The sequence below is a fragment of the Panthera leo genome, chromosome B4, assembly GCF_018350215.1.
Source record: "Panthera leo isolate Ple1 chromosome B4, P.leo_Ple1_pat1.1, whole genome shotgun sequence".
NCBI lineage: Eukaryota > Metazoa > Chordata > Mammalia > Carnivora > Felidae > Panthera > Panthera leo.
Window position 1 is genome coordinate 53,971,461 of NC_056685.1, and position 17,764 is coordinate 53,989,224.

Below are 17,764 nucleotides of genomic sequence, written 5' to 3' on the forward strand. Positions count from 1 at the left end.
CAACTTTTTAAAATTAGATACAAGAGGCAGGGAGTTACCTTTGCAGCTGTAAAAATAGATATCTAGCTCCTTCAGCATGGAGGAGGAAGACCCTCAAATCCTTTCTGGTGATGGTGGACCACCTTATCAAACTGGACCTGCTATTCTGCAGAGTCCACACCAATGTCCTCCCTAAGAAGATATGATATAGAGACTTTCAGAATTTCCATGAGAAAGTGAGGCAGCAGAGCCAGGTGGAAGAACCTTCATTCGTTCAAAGAACATGTCTAAGCATACTATGTGCTGGGCCCTGTGGGAAAGACAAAGCTGAATAGGGCAAGCTCTGCTACAGGTCAGAAAGGAAAGGCCAGGAAGGAGGGAAGGGCAAAGAGGTGAGAAAGACTCTGGAGAGAAAACGCCAAAGAATAACCTCCCCTGAGGAATATTTTCCTCAGCAGACCTGAGAATATTTCTGGTCTGGAGGAGAACAGAGTGTAGGCCTCCAAATCACTCTGACCCCAGCAAATCTACCTGCCTTTCCCAAACTCCCAAGGCCTCTGGTCTGCAACTTCCAATCCAAAGTCTAGTTCTGGTGTCATGAAAGACACTCTGATCAAACCCCACAGGGCTAAACAGCCAGCCACACCCCGAGTTCAGCCTTCTTCCTCTCTTGCTCTTAGTTTTCTTGCCAACTGTATAAACATGAGAAATCACTTACCTATTGGCTGTTTCTGCCTCAGAGGAGAGAGACCTGAGAAGAAAGTGCAATCCAAACCCAAGGAGAGGTAAGAGCTTAGCCATTAGAGTCAGGACTTGGAGTGAAGCTTAGCTGGGCTCTCAAGGAGTTGGGGTGAACAGGAGGTGGAGTCACTGAGGAGGTGGGGCCCCCAGGAGGCAAGGGCAAGGGCATAGTAGGAAAGGCTGAAGAAGGTGGACTGAGGGATTAAATGGGATTTTGTTGGAGACTTTTTGGCAGCAAGATGTGAATTTAGAAGTAAACAGGATTTCCTGGGTCCTGGGAATGCAGGAGGTCCTGGTTGTCTGGAAGAAGGTGTGGGGAACTGCGTGGAGCCTAGGCTGTGGTGATTTGGAGGCCAGTTGCAGATCCAGCTAACGATCCTACTCAGCAGTTCTTTAAACAAGGATAGAAGCACCCACCAGCAGCCTCTTCCAGAAACTCCTACCAGTCTTCTCTACCAGCACCATCCATCCCTACCCCTCACCCATATTTCCCATCATTCCAGAAATAAGACTAAAAGGGAACTGGCTTAAGCTTCACCAGGAGGGATTTCCTGAGATAATCACTTAGCATTCATAGCATATTCTAACCACATATGTGTTGAGCATTGTGCTAGAAGAAGTAAAGAAAAAGATATAATCCCTGCCCAGAGAGCTTTCTGCTCTAGACAATCAAAACACAGACCTTTCAAGACCCTGAAACAGTTACAAAAGGAAAGTGCCACCCCATTCCCAGAATGTTAATCCTCAAAAAGAAGCAACACTTCTCAATGATGGAGAAGGAGGGGCCTACTTAAAGACTGAGGGCTGAATGCACAAGTGATGGACCCAACAAGACTTCAGACAAAGAAAAAGGAGCACCACTGACTCTACTTAATAGTGCTGAGATTCCATTAAAGCCTAAATTAGGTTGCTTAAAGATTGGGATGGAGGTGGAGGGAGGGGAGAGAAGTGTTGCAGCAGGTTCCTAAAGGGACAGAGTCTATACTAACTAAACTAAGACAGAGCATTAAAATAGGAGCAGAAAGAATTGCTCCAGATGTCAGGAAGAACCTCCCACTAAGAAAAATATAAAAATCACATTGACCCTGCCCTAACTCATCTTCAGTAGACATGGAACGAAGGCACTAATTGACTACCTCACTTATTCCAGGTGCTATGCTTGGTAGTAGATGAGAGGCCCAGCCAGGACTACAGAGCCAAAATTTCTAGAGGCAAAGGAAACATGCAGGAATTGGAAGGATGGCTGTCATGACAGATCAGAAGGGGAAGGGCACCTGGGGATTTCATTTGTGTCTGCTCCAAAAGTCCTAGGCTGTCTTCCCCTGCTACAAGCTGGGATTTTACCAGATGCGCATCTGCTTGAGGGAAAGGACAGATACAAAGGGAGAGTCTGTTTATCCTTGTATTTGGTCCCAAGATCAATCCCTTCCCTTTTTCCCGGTGCTATTCACTGCCTGCTTGGTAGAGGTCTCCATTCTCTGCCTCGGTCTCTCTTTTTATAGGTTTAATATGTATATATATGTGGGGGCCCTTTAGTGGAGGGCTGCTTGAAGGCATTGATTGTGACTGCTCAATTATTTCTACATTGTTGACCCCACATTAATGGACAGTCATTAGTAAATTATTTTGTTATACTTTACATGGTGCTTATTTTGCTCTCAATGCAGACATTGTCCCAGTCCTTACCCTCTCCTCACTCTTCTCCATGTGATCCCTAACCAGTCTGTCCCCAGCACTTTCTCCAGAGCTTGTCAGCCTGGCTTCCTGTCTGCCTCTGTTTCTCTTTCTCCTCAGCCCCCACTACCCTTGCACTGGTTGTGCCACGCTGCATTGACTCTCAGAAATTTCAGCTGTGCTTCAGGTCTGTTTTGACTACAGCATTTTGGGGGAAAGGGTAAGGGAGGAAGTTTTCATATCCATGTAGGGGCCTCTGGGATCCCCAGGTTGGTACTCGACTCCTAGGTTGTTGCTATAGCAGCAACTTCACCCTGTCAGCTTCCTGGGCACACCCACCACCCAGCAGCACCTGAGAGGGGACCAGGCTCAGCAGGGACCAGGTGAGATGGAAAAGGGTCATAAAACAAATATATGTCCCCCTCCCTGGCCTGGCTCCCTTCTCCTTCTCCACACCTGCCTCCTTCTCTCTCTTTGTCTTCCGCCCTCCCACCTCCTCCTTGTAGCCCTGTCTTCTTCCTTCCTACTTTGCCTCCTTTACCTTTATCTCTGTCAGGAAGATATGTCTGTTTGTGGGCCTATCATCTGTCTATCTGACCTATTAGACCACATGTTTTGTGGTCTGAGATTCTCCAGGACAGTGTCTGCCATCAGCTCTTCCTTCTATCCATCTCCCTCCTGGCTTCCCTCCCTCAGTCTCTGAGGGTCTCTCTTCCCATCACATCTTTATGGGTTTCACCCAGTATGCCTTTTAGTTTCTCCACTCACATCTCCTCCTGTGTCTGCACTGACAGCTAAATACACACCATGGACAGTATAAGGAAAATAACTTACTAGTGACTGTCCATTAATTTGGGTTCAACATTGTAGACACTTTCTGAGAAGTCATGATCAATGCCTTCAAGTAGCTCCTCACTAAAGGGCTCCCACAAATATATACATGCAACCCACAAAAGAAGAAACTGAGGCAGAGATTAAAGACCTTGGGGCCAGTGTACATGCTTGAATCTAGGTTTCAAGGGAACAGTGATAAAGCAACCAGCCTAGTGTGTGAAGACCTAAGACTTAGCATAGCAAGTTGGACCCTACCTTTTCACCCCAGGCTTTCCTGGGACTCTGCAAAGACTAGCTCCCCCAGCTCCTCTCAGGTCCAGTGGAAAACCTAAGAACATTAACTTAAACAATCTAAAGGGAAATTGTTCCCCCACTCCAGTCCCTGCCAGCCACATTTGAAGGTCCCAGAGGCCAGAAATCTGACCAGAGCCCAAGGAGTCTCTAGAAGCAGGGGGAGTGAGGGTACAGAGGGAACCTTCTAGAAAAGTCCTCCAGAAAAGACATGGAAGAAAAACCCACCAGGTCCATCCCATCCCCCATGGACTCCTAGAAGTTTAATAAACTTCAGAATGTCCAGGGCTTCCATGAAATTAAATCCAGGAGCTGAGTAATTACATTTCTTCTCCAAGTTCTACCCTTTACCCTCCCCCACCTCCATGGACACACATCATTTATGAAACACACTGAACCAGATCCTGGACTTCGGAAACTTCCTCTACTAGAGAAATGGCTTAATTTCAGGAAAAGAAATTAAGAATACACTTTTGAAAGGATTCCCTTAGAGTTAGGATTGGTAAATGGTAGAATGGGAGAAACACCCACACATATACACATCTACAACACAACCCAAACAGGAAAAAGAAAGCCATCTCTTGACAGCTTCTTTCTTTGTGTAATGGACCTCCAGATGATGTGTCCCAATCAGGGAACAAAATGTAGTTTCTTTCCAAATAGTAGGAAACTAATTCCCCTCTAAGCCTAGCTCCAGGAGGGAGATGATTGTTTCCCTCCCCAGTCATGGCAAACATTATGAAGAAGGATTACACAACCTGTAGGTAAGAGCCCACATGCAGATGCCTAGTTTGTTGTCTGATCCCCCAAGGCCTCCCTCTCCTGTTTTATCTCAACCTTCCAGCACCTTTCAGTGTCCATTCTTTGGACTTACCCTGTCAACCCACCCAGGGAGAAGGAAAGCATCCCAAAGGAGGAGAGAAGACAGGGCTCTGTTCTCTGGGAACAGAGACACACAAGACACAAAACCTTGGGGGGAAATACCATGTAAGTTAATAGAGTGTAGCGAGATCCTTTTAGTACTCAGGGACCTATGGAAAGGAGGATGGAAATAGAGACTGAGACTACAAAGCAAGATCAAAGTGAAAGAAATGTCAGATTTAGAGGCAGAGGGATATAAAAGGCTTGGTAGGTGAGAGGCTGATATACTCAGCAGGCTTGAAGAGAGTAAGCTGAGAAGATATCAAAGATGAGAATGAGGATGGTTTAAAATGGCTAGTACACTTAGATTCATAAATCTTTACAACTATATACAGGTGTTTTGCATAAATCTCATGTTATCCTCAATAATAGGCTACAGAAGCGGTATTAGTGCTGCTATTTTACAGATAATGAAACTAAGGCACGGAGAGGTTAAGTAACTTGCATCAAGTCACAGAGCTGTTAAGGGCAGAGCAAAGAATCAAATGACTGCACTGTGGTGACCCCTCCTGGAGGTTCTTCCCTGGGAAGCAGTCAAGCTTAGGGCCTTGTGTGTGAGGGAGAAGTGACCCCCAGTGGGCAAAAGACCTGCCTCCTGGGGTTCTTCTCAAGCATGTTCTGCCCAGGAGAGCTTGGCCAAATTTCCCACATCTGGGAAGTGGGGAAATCATACCTTACCATTGCAGATTAAAGGCTAAACCAGATTATTGATTGAAGATCTCTGAGCTTTAAAACATAATTCAATCCATGGAGGGTGTGGGTAAAGGGGATAGTCAGGATAAAGTTCTCAAAGCCTCCAGTCTTCCCATTACTCCTACCTAACCCCATCCCTGTATTCTTCTCCCTCTTTCTGTCTCTTAACCTCCAGGGGCCTCTTCCCCACCTGTCTAGGCCCTGGCCACTGTTTCCCCCCAGCCATGGCTCACTAGCCTATGCAGTCCAGGCTCAGTCATCCTCACAGCATGTGAGGACACATCACAGCCAGAGATATTAGCCTAGCTTCCCAGCATCTTGTCTACCCAGCCCAGGGTCACCATGGAGCTACAACAATGGTATATTTTTACATTGCTGTCCCACATCCTCACCACCTCTGCTCCCCTGTCACATCCCATCCCTGGAGGGGTGGCCCTCTAGGTCATCTCAGCCCAAGCACTCTGACCCTGTTTCCTCCATCTCTCTGCCTCACTAACACACATTCCCTAACACACACACACACACACACACACACACACACACACACACACACTCACACCTGGACATTCCCTCCTCATCTGTATCTAAGGTTCAGATTCCCTACCTCAAGATCATGCCCTTCCTGAGAGCTCTGACTTATCTGATCCTCTCCTCTCCATTTTCCTGCTCCTTGCTAACTAGATGAGTATCATTCTCCTTGTCTCCTAGGAAATTTTCTAGAATTCTGTGTTTTCCTCCATATTCCTTCTTAGGTCATTGACAGTCATCCATCATCTAAGTCACAGGGCCTGGTCCAGTTGCCCTTGACCCACTCAGTTTACAAACATTTGGTGAGGGAGCACCCAGAGCTCTGTGCCTTTCTGTCTTGGTTCTCAGCCTCATCCTCCCAGGTGCAGGAGCTCCTGCAGGACAGAGATCCTGCTCCTCCCTCTGGGTCTCCCCTCAGTGCCCAACACACATACAGAGGGTAGAGAGTGTGACTCACTGATTCTTCTCCCTAGAAGAAAGGAGGGAACTGAGGAAGAAACCCAAGCAAGGACATCATCTAAGCCTACACTGCCCTGTGAGGTTTAGTGTCAGGGAAGCAGGCAACTGGAGGGAATCCATCTCTAGTGGGGCAGTGCTTTCCTTTAGAGATCCCAGAGCGTGTGTGTGTGTGTGTGTGTGTGTGTGTGTCTTTTTGTGTGTGTGTGTGTGTCTGTGTGTACCTGACATGCAGGGAGGGGAGAGGAAGAGGCAAGCCTGAAGTTCCAGGAGTCCAGACCCTTCTGGAAGTGAGAGTATTTCAGGAGCTGGATTCCCAGACCCTCTGCAGCCCCAGCACACACAGCCCCATGACCACAGGGACAGAAGGTGGTCAACAGTGCCACCACAGGATGAATGGAGGCTGGACTTTGGGCAGCCTCCATCCTCCCTGGGTTGGAATTTGCTCCATCCAGTGCACAATTCACATGGTTTTCTGTGTTCTGTGGTTCAGTCCAGTCCTTACCCTCCCTTCTTGTCCACACTCATGGGCATTTCCTGTGTTCAGAGCTTAGGGCACTTGTTAGGCTAAACCATATTAAATTCCTGATACTTGGTTTTGGCTCATAGAGTCTCTTACTTAGTTCCTTCTCTTCTAAACATTTTTGACTCCAGGCTAAGGAAACAGGGGAGCATACTGAGGAAGGAAAATAATAAGAGCTAATATGCATTGATTGCATACTATGTACTGAGTATGTTACATCCTTACCACAGCACTAGTTCTCACTACAGTCCCAGGGATTAGTTTCTGCAGCCCCTGCATTTATTTCCCACATTTTACAGGTGAGTGAGTCCAGGTGAAGAGGCTACATGGGGAGGAACAGGGCTGGGATTCCAGCTCAGCCTGGGACCTCCTGCTTCACCACTGCCCCCCACAACCAGGGGAGTCCTGGCAGAGACTGGGAGCCAGAAGGCAATGCCTGCAGCTACACAAAAGGAAGGGGGAGGTGGAAACAGGCCAAAATGGAACTCTGGAGGGGCCAGAAGAGCCCCCATGGAAAGGGTGGTGGCAAAAACCAGAGACCATACCTGAAATCAAGTGGGAAAAGGGCTAGTTCAAGAAAGAACACACAGAGGCAGAAACACAGGGAGTGTTGGGACGTAGATTGGGAGGTGGTGGCAACAGGCAGGGTGCAGGAGGGTGGAAGGAGGACATGCAAGGGAAGGCCAATGTGGGTGTAGACAGAGCAGAAGGGCAAGATAAACTGCGCATAGTGTGCCCCTGGGATGCTGTGATAGCAGAAGCATGGGGGAGAAAGATAATGTCCAAGGGAAAGTTGGAAAGTAGGAGGGAGTAGAAGAGTTGTGGGACTATTGCAAATAGAGGAACCCAGAGTAGATGCAGAGCACATAGAGGTGAGTCTGAGTTAGCAGCACCCAGGGTGAGAAGGGGGGACCGGTGGTGATTGCAGGACTGGGGAAGAAGTGAATGAGGGAGCACACCCATAATCTCACACACACACACGCGCGCGCGCGCACACACACACACACACACACACACACACACCTTTCCATGGCAAAAGAAGCAATTGTCTGATGACTGGCTCTGAGGTTCAAGTAAGTGAACTCAGCCTCATAGCTTCAAACCCTGGCAGGAATTTAAAGTTCATGGAAGACAGGGCCACAGGGCTCAGAGGAGGGGTAGGGAGAGGGAGGTTATGAGACAATGTCTGTTGTGTCCTGTGGTTGATAGGCCTTGGGTGCCTGAGAGTGTACATGCAGATGAATGTATATGTCTGAGGAGCAGCCTGGGCCTGCAGGACTGTGTGTCTGTCTGTTGGCCCTATAATTCTTCATGCAGGTTTCTCCCCCGAAAGAAGTCTGTTCATGGTTTACCATGTTTCTGGTCTCCCTGTGCATAGCACATTGCCATTTTGCTTTTTGCATCCTTGTCATGACCGTAGCCAGGGCAGATGGAGCCAGTGGAGGAGAGAGACAGAAGGTGATGTTTGGGTAGTCAGGGCTCCCAGCCAGCCTCACTTTTTACACAGGCACGTGCACACATACACATACACAACACACACCCTTGCACATATGCTGCTCTCCACCACATGCAGCCAAATAAAATACACAAAATTAACTTAGGTACCATTCACACATGATCATATGGAGACACAGTGAGTAAAGGTGCTCAGACATACCAACAGGTCAATCACCCACGCAGATGGAAAGACAAGAGCCTGGGGCACACAGCTACCTGGATGTACATTCCCTCTCCCCTCCACAACACACACAGAAGACATGCAAACTTGGGTACACACTGCTCCAGACAATTGTGTGCATACACTTCACTGCTTAACACATATCAGGGATTCCTCCAGTGGGTCCCAACCTCTCCCAGCAAATTCAGAACACCCAGCCTGGCCGTAAGATCTACACCTCTCTATACCCCTTCATGCTGGTTCCCCAATCCAAGTACTTGTTCCAGATCAGCAAAGCTGTCTCCTTTCTGGCTTATGGTTTGCTCATCCTGCTTCAGAAGCAACACAGAGAGAAGTTCTCTTCCTCTTTTCCTCCTCCATCCCATGCCCTATTGGGTTTCTCCTTCTATACCCTGCTCTTGACCCCCTCCTCCAGGCAGCCTTCCCTGATAAACTAGCTGGCCCTGATTCTGAATGTGCCTTTGTCCTTTGTAGTTGTTGGTCTGTGCTGGGTGAGTGTCACCAGGTAACTTTGCATATTTGTTGGCAGGGAGGGGACTGTAATCTCCCTAAGGGCAGTATGATTTGACTAAGAATTTCAGGCAAATACAGGCCTCACCCTCCAGTACCATGCTGGGAGTGCTCCTGAGAGCACCACTACCTGGTTTTCACAGACAGACCAAAAATTAATATGGGCTCCAGCAGCCACCAGGAATGTCTCCCTCTGCCACATGCTGCAAGCATCTCCTTCTCAATGACCTTGCATCTGACAGATGCATCTGTTTACCCTCTTCTCTCTCCCATCCCCTCCAGTGCTGCCCTGAGTCCTGAGGTGAGCTGATGTGGAAAGTGCAGAGGTGATAAAGTGAGTGACCCTTTGTGTGGAGATGGAAGGCTGGAATGATGCAGAGCAGGCTCAGACTGCGGCACTCTGCTCCTCACAGAACATTCTCCAAGACTCCAGATTTGGGTTGTCTCCATGCCTACTGTGCTGGTCAGTCAGGGCCTGGGGCTTCCCTGTCCACTCCCCAGTCAGTCCACAGGACCCACTGGAAATTCTGGGAGGGCATTCAAAGTCCTCCTAGGCCAGGTATCTGTTTGTCTGGAGTATTCTGTGAGAAGAAGAGTGAGGAGAGGTGGGAGACCCCCTGGAGGTGCTTTGCAGGAGGGGCCTGGGGTATGCAGAACAGAAAGACTGGGAGCTTTTCCTCTGCATGCTAGACCAGAACTGCCAGCAGCTCCTTGTACCCCTCAGACAGGCACATGCGGGCAATGAGTCAGAAAGGAGATAGGGCTGGTCTTCAAAAATGGGAAGAGTAACAAAGTGTGTGTCCCTTTTTCATCCCCTCATGGCACCTGTAACCCTGCTTGTACATAGGAAGCTGTTAAAGTTAAAATAAAGATTTTATTTCACCAGGTCTCCCACAATAAGCACCTAAAATACCTAAAACAGGGGAACTCAATCTCTTTCATTATTCCTTCTGACTTCCACTCTTACTCACTCACCTCCAGCAATTCAGTATCTGCCCCCAGGACAGTTTCCCTTTACCAAGCTTTCCAAGCACCCAGTGATCATGGGACCCTAGGTTAAATCCCAGTTATTCCAACTCTTCCTCCTCCATCACTAACATGATGCCCCTCTCTCCTCCTCTCCCCCTTGCCTATCCAATCGCACTTGGCCCCCTGGGTGTCTCTCCAAAGACAGGTAGTCACTAATGAGCACTGAGCACTAGAAGGGGAGGGTCAAGGGCAGCCTGGTGGGTGGGAGGGGGTTCCAGAGCTAGCAGATAAGGAATCCCATCAGCATCTGTCAAATATGCCATCTCCCTCCAGCATCCCTGCCTCTTGTCTCCTGGCTCAAATTTACTGATGTCTAGACTCATAGTGCCTGGTCAGGTCCAGAGCCATTTCTCCAGGACTATAACTATTCCTACAGTATTTCTTTGAAAACTCCTGTTGACTCTGTGAAGCTGAGGTTGTACATGGAACCCAAGGAGCAAGAGAAATTGCTATCTTCACTCCGTATCCTGATCTCAGCCTCTTCTCTCCATCACACCTGCCCAAAAGCAGAGCTTGAAACTTGAGAGGGCAAAGAGGGTTAAATCTCAGGAAGACAGTCCCAGCCTTAAGGAGGTCCTGAGTGCTTCCAAAAACAAGAGGAGATGGCTGAGAATGATGGTCTTGAACAAATAAAGATCACGTCTGTTACACAATTTCCACCAGGGTGTGAGGGACTCTTTCCTAAGAACTTGAGGGAACCTTTCCAGGAGCGACCTGTGAAGAGCTCAGAAGCCACAAGAGGGTGGCAGAGAACAGCTCTCCCTGCAGAGCCAGCTCTGGGTCCTGGGTGCTGTTATAGGGCTGGGCTGCCCAGGCTGGGGGATGACTCCCACAAGAACCTACAAATTTCTGAATTCAGGAAACCTCTCCTGAAGCCCTTTCCATTGACATATCTTATTGCCTTTGGGCCCTGAAATGCCTTCACTCACTCTAGCCCCCTTCCCTTTTCTGGTCTCAAACACAGAATGACTTTTCCTTTATGACTGTACAGCTGATGACATCCCAGTTGAAAGAGATGATGCTTTACAGTGTCACAGCTGATAACTAGACCCTGAACTGGAACCCAAGTTTTCTTGATTCCCAATACAGGGGTCTTCTCATTTGTGCTGACTGCTGCTCCTAACAGGAAAAACATACTTTGTAGTCCCCAGTGGGAAGCCTGCTCACAACCCTTGGTGTATAAAACTGATGTCAAAGCTGTACCCTTCCCCCATGTGATATGTTTACATACATGACTGGTGCACACAGGACTGTTAACCATGGAGCACAGACACGTACACCACAAACACCGTGCTGTGCACACCCTCACCCTCAGCACACATACCCCTCTGCCCCTCAGAGTCCCACAGCCCCTGCCATTCTCTTCCTACTTCTTGAACTGCAACAGGAACTTCTGTTCACAATTTGCTCTTTTCCCTGTGTTTCCAGAGGTTCCTCAAAGCTACACACAGGGAAGCACTTTCCCCATTCTAATCTTAGTCCTTCCTTCCTCAGCCTGTGTTTCCCATTTGCCCTGGCACAGCTTGGAGTGACAGGGGAAAACAGAGGGAAAATTGGTGGTCTCTGAGCTCCCTTCTGTGAATCTGTCTCTTTGATCATGGCCTTCCTGCCCCGGAAAGGTCTGACCCATCTGTGATCCACCAGCTTTAGCCCCACATCCTCTCAGTGTCCCTACACTCTGACCCACTTCCTTATCTAGAAGAAACTACTTCCATGCTTGGGGATGAGGGTGTTAGGTTTCAACTGCATAAATTCTGGTTGAGCTTATAGGCCACAAAGTGCAAGAAGCAGATTTGACTTAGACTCAGTAAGAAATTTGCAGCACAAGGGGTTGTAAGACTCAGCTTGTGTGAAATAGAGCAAGAATGAATATATGGCCTTCCCAGAGGACTCCAATAGACAAGGACTTGGTTTGGCCCTGTCTTAGTAATACTGACTAGAAATATAAGTCTTTACTGTGATTCTCATCATCCGAGCCTCAGGAAGTGGCACACAGAGACTTCTGGGGACTCTAAGGCCCTCAGGCAGAATGGGTGGAGCTTAGAGTTAGGAAGTGCAGCCTGGTTACATCATTCCCAAATCCTGGAGGTGGAGTTGGGGGGAGAGAGTAGGCCTGAACCCTCCACTATCTGGCACCTTCCCATCCTGGCCCCACCTCTTTATGGCCCTCCCGGTCAGAGCAGGGCCTCTGAGCTCTTCCAATGCAAACCCTGTGTGAAGGCTTCAGGACACAGTCTCCAACCAGACTCAGAGCTGGGACCCTGATGCCATCCCCCTGTGCCTGGCAGGACAGAGGCACCTACTGCTCAGGCTACCCAAGCCCCTACTCCCGAAGCACAGACAGCCTTTCTCTTCTGGCCTCCCACCTCCTCTACCCCATACCACAGCCTTAAACCTGCTGGACTTTGCACAAACCACATCAAAGACATCTTCAGCTATGAGTATTCAGGTTCCCCTGGGAGAGTACACACACATATGCACATGCCCACATGCAGATGCACACACACAAATGCTCACACTCATGCATATACACAGACACATACCCTTAAAATACACACATATACATACCCATACATCACAAACATTCTCATATGTATGTAACACAAAGACATACGATCACAAGCTCATACATTTACATAGGCATGCACACACAAATGTATACACTCTTATACACTCATCACACTGCACACATACAAACCATTCTATTCCTTCTTCTAAGAATCCAGAGCCCAGCCCTCTAGATTCTAGAGATATAGAATGTCTAGGAAAAGCCTGGGGACCCACAGGAAACCTGTTTCCAGTTTCCTGGGCCACACTGGAACTCCTTTGCTATATTCCCATTCCTGCCACAGAGTTTCTAGGACTCTGGCCCATACCATGAATGGTGAACCTGCACAGATAATTCATTCCTTCATATAAGAAACATTTTAGAATACCTGCCTGCTACCTCCCACCTCATCTCCCACTCCCAGACAGGTCTGAACCTTAGGCAGACACATAAAAGAGTAAGACTCTCTGCCCAGTGCTGTGGTGGAAAGAAAAAGAGCTCAGGACCCAAGGACCTGAGTTCAAATCCTGCCTTTGCCTCTTAATATGATGTGTTATCTTGGACACTTGACATTGCCTCTCTGAACCTCAGTTTCATCACCTGTAATGTGGTATTAATAAAATTTACCTAATAATTCCATGAGGATTAAAAGACAGTTAAACCTTCCATTAGCAATATGTCCACCTGTCGAAAGCAACCCCATTTCAGTCCCCAGTACCCATGGTGAGCATCTCCCCAATACCTTTGCAGTCCTGCTATCCCTGACACAGAAACCTAGCCTCCTTCAGCCTCAGACCTTCAGTTGAATACACTTAGGGAAACGTGATCTCTGACTTGGCAGGCTGCCCCAACCCTGCCTTTCCTGCCTCTTCTGGTCCATCATGCCTCTCGCCCATTTGCAGGTTGATTCTTCCATATTAACCTTTAATACTGCTGACCATCGACCACATGTTCACAATGGAGCACTGATCTCATGCATCAAAAGGACACAAAATGCTTATCAACCCTAAGGGAGCTGTCCCAGGGAAAACTGACCTCCTAGTCTTTAAGATTTAGCAAGCACCCTGAGCCCACATAATTCACCAACTAACTCTTCTTTGTATACCTATAGATCATGCATCCTTTCCTAGAAAAGAACAGAATCCTTCTGCACATCATGAAACAGAAACCAGACCCCCTTGCACAACCTCTTACCACTGAGATGAGATAACATCTGTTTCTGGCACCACCAAGTCTGCAGGTAATCAAGAAATATTAGGGACTACTATACTGCCTTTACTGATTGACTGCCCTCAGATCTTTCTATAAACCCTGGGCAGGCAGAGTCCTTACAGAGTTGGCCTTTGGACAAGAGTTCCCCTTCTCCCCAGTTGGCTGGTATCCTGAATAAAACTCATATTCCTTTTGAATCAAAATTCTTCTCTTAAATATTGGCTTTTGGAACAATGGACAGGTGAATTTGAGTTTTGGTAACAAATTTTGGCAAGTCAGCCAAAAACCAAATCCCTTGCAGCATCCCGTTCCCTGGGCATCCCAAAGTAGAACAGTTGGCCAGTAGCTGGCCAGGGCTCCCTCCTTTGTTTCCAACGCTAGTAGGTTGGACTGCCTCAGTACATTAGCTGTTCCAAGTTAGTTGGTCTTGGGGATGGAATCTGATGGATCTGTCCTTGTAGCTGCCTAGACTACTTTGTCTTCGGGAACCTCACTCCCGATTCCAGACCCAAGCTGGCTGCCAATAAAGATGAGAGTACTCCTTCTGTTCCCAAAAAAAGTCCAAGAGGACACCTTTATTTTTTTTTTAATTTTATTTAAATCCAAGTTAGTTAACATGCAGTATAATAAGTTTCATGACTAGAATTTAGTGATTCATAACTTACATATAACACCCAGTGCTCATCCCAACAATGGTCCTCCTTCAGGACCATCGCCTGTTTAGCCCATCCCTCCACCCAACACCCCTCTAGCAATGCTCAGTTTGTTCTCTGTATTTAAGAGTCTTTTATGGTTTGCCTCCCTCTCTGTTCTTATTTTCTTTTTCTTTTCCTTCCCCTATATTCATGTGTTTTGTTTCTTGTTTTCCACAAATGACTGAAATCATATGATATTTATCTTTCTCTGACTGAAATATTTCACTTACCATAATAAACTCTACTTCTATCCACATTTTTGGCAATGGTAAGATTTCATTCTTTTTGACTGATGAGTAGTATCCCTTTGTATATATACATATACCACATCTTCTTTATCCACTTATTAGTCGATGGACGCTTGGGCTCTTTCCATAATTTGGCTATTGTTGATAGTGCTGCTATAAACATTGGGGAGCACGTGCCCCTTAGAATCAGCATTTTTGTATCCTTTGGATAAATACCTGCTGTGCAATTGCTGGGTGGTAGGGTAGCTCTATTTTTAATTTTTCAAGGAACTCCCATGCTGTTTTCCAGAGTTGCTACACCAGTTTGCATTCCTACCAGCAGTGCAAAAGGGTTCCTGTTTCTCTGCATCCTTACCAGCATCTGTTGTTTCCTGAGTTGTTAATTTTAGCCATTCTGACAGGTGTGAGGTGGTAACTCATTATGGTTTTGATTTGTATTTCCCTAATGATGAGTGATGTTGAACATCAGAGAATTTGCCACAGTGGCTCATGTATAGGCAATATTCATCCTTGTTATTGTGTGAAAATAAAAACAGGACCTTATAGGCTTACTTAAGCAACATAACAATAAGATATATTATATAACTCAATAATAGGAAGAAATTATATAATTCAACTATCACCTTAAAGGAGTTCTATGTGTCTTGGATAACAAAATTGTTCCATAAAAGCCCAAACATACCCCTCTCCATGGGGTTAACTGTGAACATGTGGAAGTAGTACATGGGCCCACTCTCCTTATTACTGGATAGAAGATGCACTTTGGGATGCCCATATCTCCAGACAAATCTTCTCCCACTTCCAGTGATTCTTCATAATTATAATATTGTTAAGACTAGACATCAGGCAAAGAGGGCTTCTTGGCCCCTTAATCTAACCATTTTTTAAAGTCTCTGTCATGTGTACATAAGCCCCATTATCAGGGAAGATGCATCAGGAGGCACTTAGGCCACTTTGTCAGTGACTATCAGATTCTTCCTGATGTCTGACTACCATGCCTCTTGCTGTGTTCAAAGTCCACTCCCTCAGGGCACTTGGGTGACTCAGTTGAATAAGCTTCCAACTTCGGCTTAGGTCATGATCTCACAGTTTGTGGGTTTCAGCCCCATGTCACACTTTTTGCTGACAGCTGGGAGACTGGAGCATGCTTTGGATTCTGTGTATCTTTCTCTCTCTGTCCTTCTCCCACTCACGTTCTGTCTCTCTCTCCCTCTCTCAAAAATAAATAAACATTAAAAAAAAAAGCCTACTCCCTCACAAATGGTGCCCTTAAAACTCATTTTCCCATCTCTTCAAAGTTGGAATCATAGATGAAGGTTGAGAGGAAACCTAAGTGAAATGATCCAGAAAGAAGGCAGGAAGAACTGACCTGTCAGGGGGAGGAGAGTAGTGACAAGGATGGGAGGAGGGAGGGAGAGATTGCAGGGGGAGAATCAAAAGACTGAAGAAGCAAGAGTACAGGGAGTGAAATGTATAAGGAATTATCTCCAACTCTACCAAGGATGTCATGGCTTTTGTGAGAAGGGGAAAATTTACTCTTGAGCTACCAACCAAAACATATTATATCAACAGGAAATGGGGCTCAGTGAAGGTGTGAAAGCTCCAGGTACCAGTCTCAGATTTCTCTTATCCACTCTCAAGCCTTTCCTAATGTGACTACTGCCCTGCAAGAGACAGAAACTAATGCTACTAACCTGTGCTGGCAGGAAGGTGGCAGGAAAGTAGTCAAAAGAAGACCCTGGTGTTGAAGCTGCTGGGAGGTCAGCTGACTGTCTGCTCCTCAGAGGCTTGGTTGTCTTCAACCTTGGACAGGAATCCAGGAATGACTGCAAGGGTGGAGGGAGTTATCTCTAAGACACTCAGAGGATGTCTTTCTCTCCCCCCAAAGCCCACAAGCCCTGACCAACTCACCCAAGGAGTACAGAGCCCAGAACACACTGAGACTGAGGTGGGGGGTGAAAGGGAGTCTCTGTGACAGCGGTCTGCCTCTCTGTTTGTGTATCTCTGTCTCCATCTCTTCCCTAGATTCTCATATCCTTGGGCCTTATTTCAAAGGTCTCTACCTTGATCTGTTTCCAGGTCTCTAGTAAGATCAGAGCTCTTAACACCTGTTTTGCTTGCCAACTCCTAGTCTGGAGAAGAGAGGGCAGGGTCCATCCTGAGGCAAGGGGAGGGTCCTGACTTCCCCTCTGCCCAAGGCAGGGGAAAGGTTGGGAAGATGGACCAGAGATGGAACTCATCCTAAGGTTAGTTTAACAAACACGCCCCTCCCGCTCCCCCCCCCCCCATTAGCAAGGTCGTTCTTCTCATTCTGTTATTGGTTTTATTATTATTGCCCTTCAAATAGGAAATTGAATTAACTCATAATGATAGGATGATAAATATATGACCATGACCATGAAAGCCTTTCCTAACTTCCATATCTAATGAAAACTCCCTTTTATTCTTTATCAATAGACTCAATTTATTTCCTTCAGGTGTTTATCACACTGTAATTATTTAAGTGTTTTCTTATTGTTTATTTCCCACTAAGAAAAGCTCTATATTTGAGTGAGAGAAAGAATGAATGGTGAATAAATATATGGGAGTAAATATACTGGTGGGGTAAAAATTTACTTATAATATGACCTATTCCTGAGTGTATCATGTCCAGACCTATATTAACAATAATATCCTTAATCAATTCTCATAATGTCCCTACTTCTACATCTCTACCCATGGCCTCTTCCTCTGCAACTGTATACCACACATGAAAGTTATTTAACAATTCCTTAGGTCTATGTTAAGGACCATGGAGAGAATATAAAAATATACGGGGCACAGTGTCTCCACTCCAGAAGTTTACAGTTGAGTGAGAGAGAAAGGGAAGATACAGGGTAACTACAACTGAAGATGGTGTGTGGAGAGACAGCTATGGTACAACTGACAGAAAGGAGTAGAGGAGGTTAAAGGAAAGAAATTGCTTCTGGTGCAGAAAATTCAGGAAGGCGTGGGCAGGAGGTAACAACTGGACCATGATGACTGTGTAGATTTTAACTAGTCAGAGATTGGGAGGACAGAATTTCAAGGAAAAGACATAGCTGTTTGGAAAGATTTCCTGACTTTGGGCATCATTTGATTTTGAATTTCTGTTCATCATGAGAGAGTAAAATGAAAGGACCAGGATATTCAAGGTAAAACTGCAGAAGCTGGAGGCTTTGAATA

The 17,764-nt window shown here is 46.6% G+C and overlaps 1 long non-coding RNA gene and 1 pseudogene across 1 annotated transcript in view; one reads left to right on the forward strand and one right to left on the reverse strand.

Moving 5' to 3' along the window:
• Positions 1 to 17,764, reverse strand: part of LOC122224311 — a 51,841-nt pseudogene that overhangs the window by 18,675 nt on the left and 15,402 nt on the right.
• The window catches only part of LOC122224336, a 34,808-nt gene continuing 17,766 nt past the window's right edge, over positions 723 to 17,764 (forward strand). The window contains exons 1-2 of the long non-coding RNA XR_006204722.1: positions 723 to 764; positions 13,517 to 13,645. This is a non-coding gene — a long non-coding RNA (uncharacterized LOC122224336). The remainder of the gene's footprint in view (positions 765 to 13,516; positions 13,646 to 17,764) is intronic.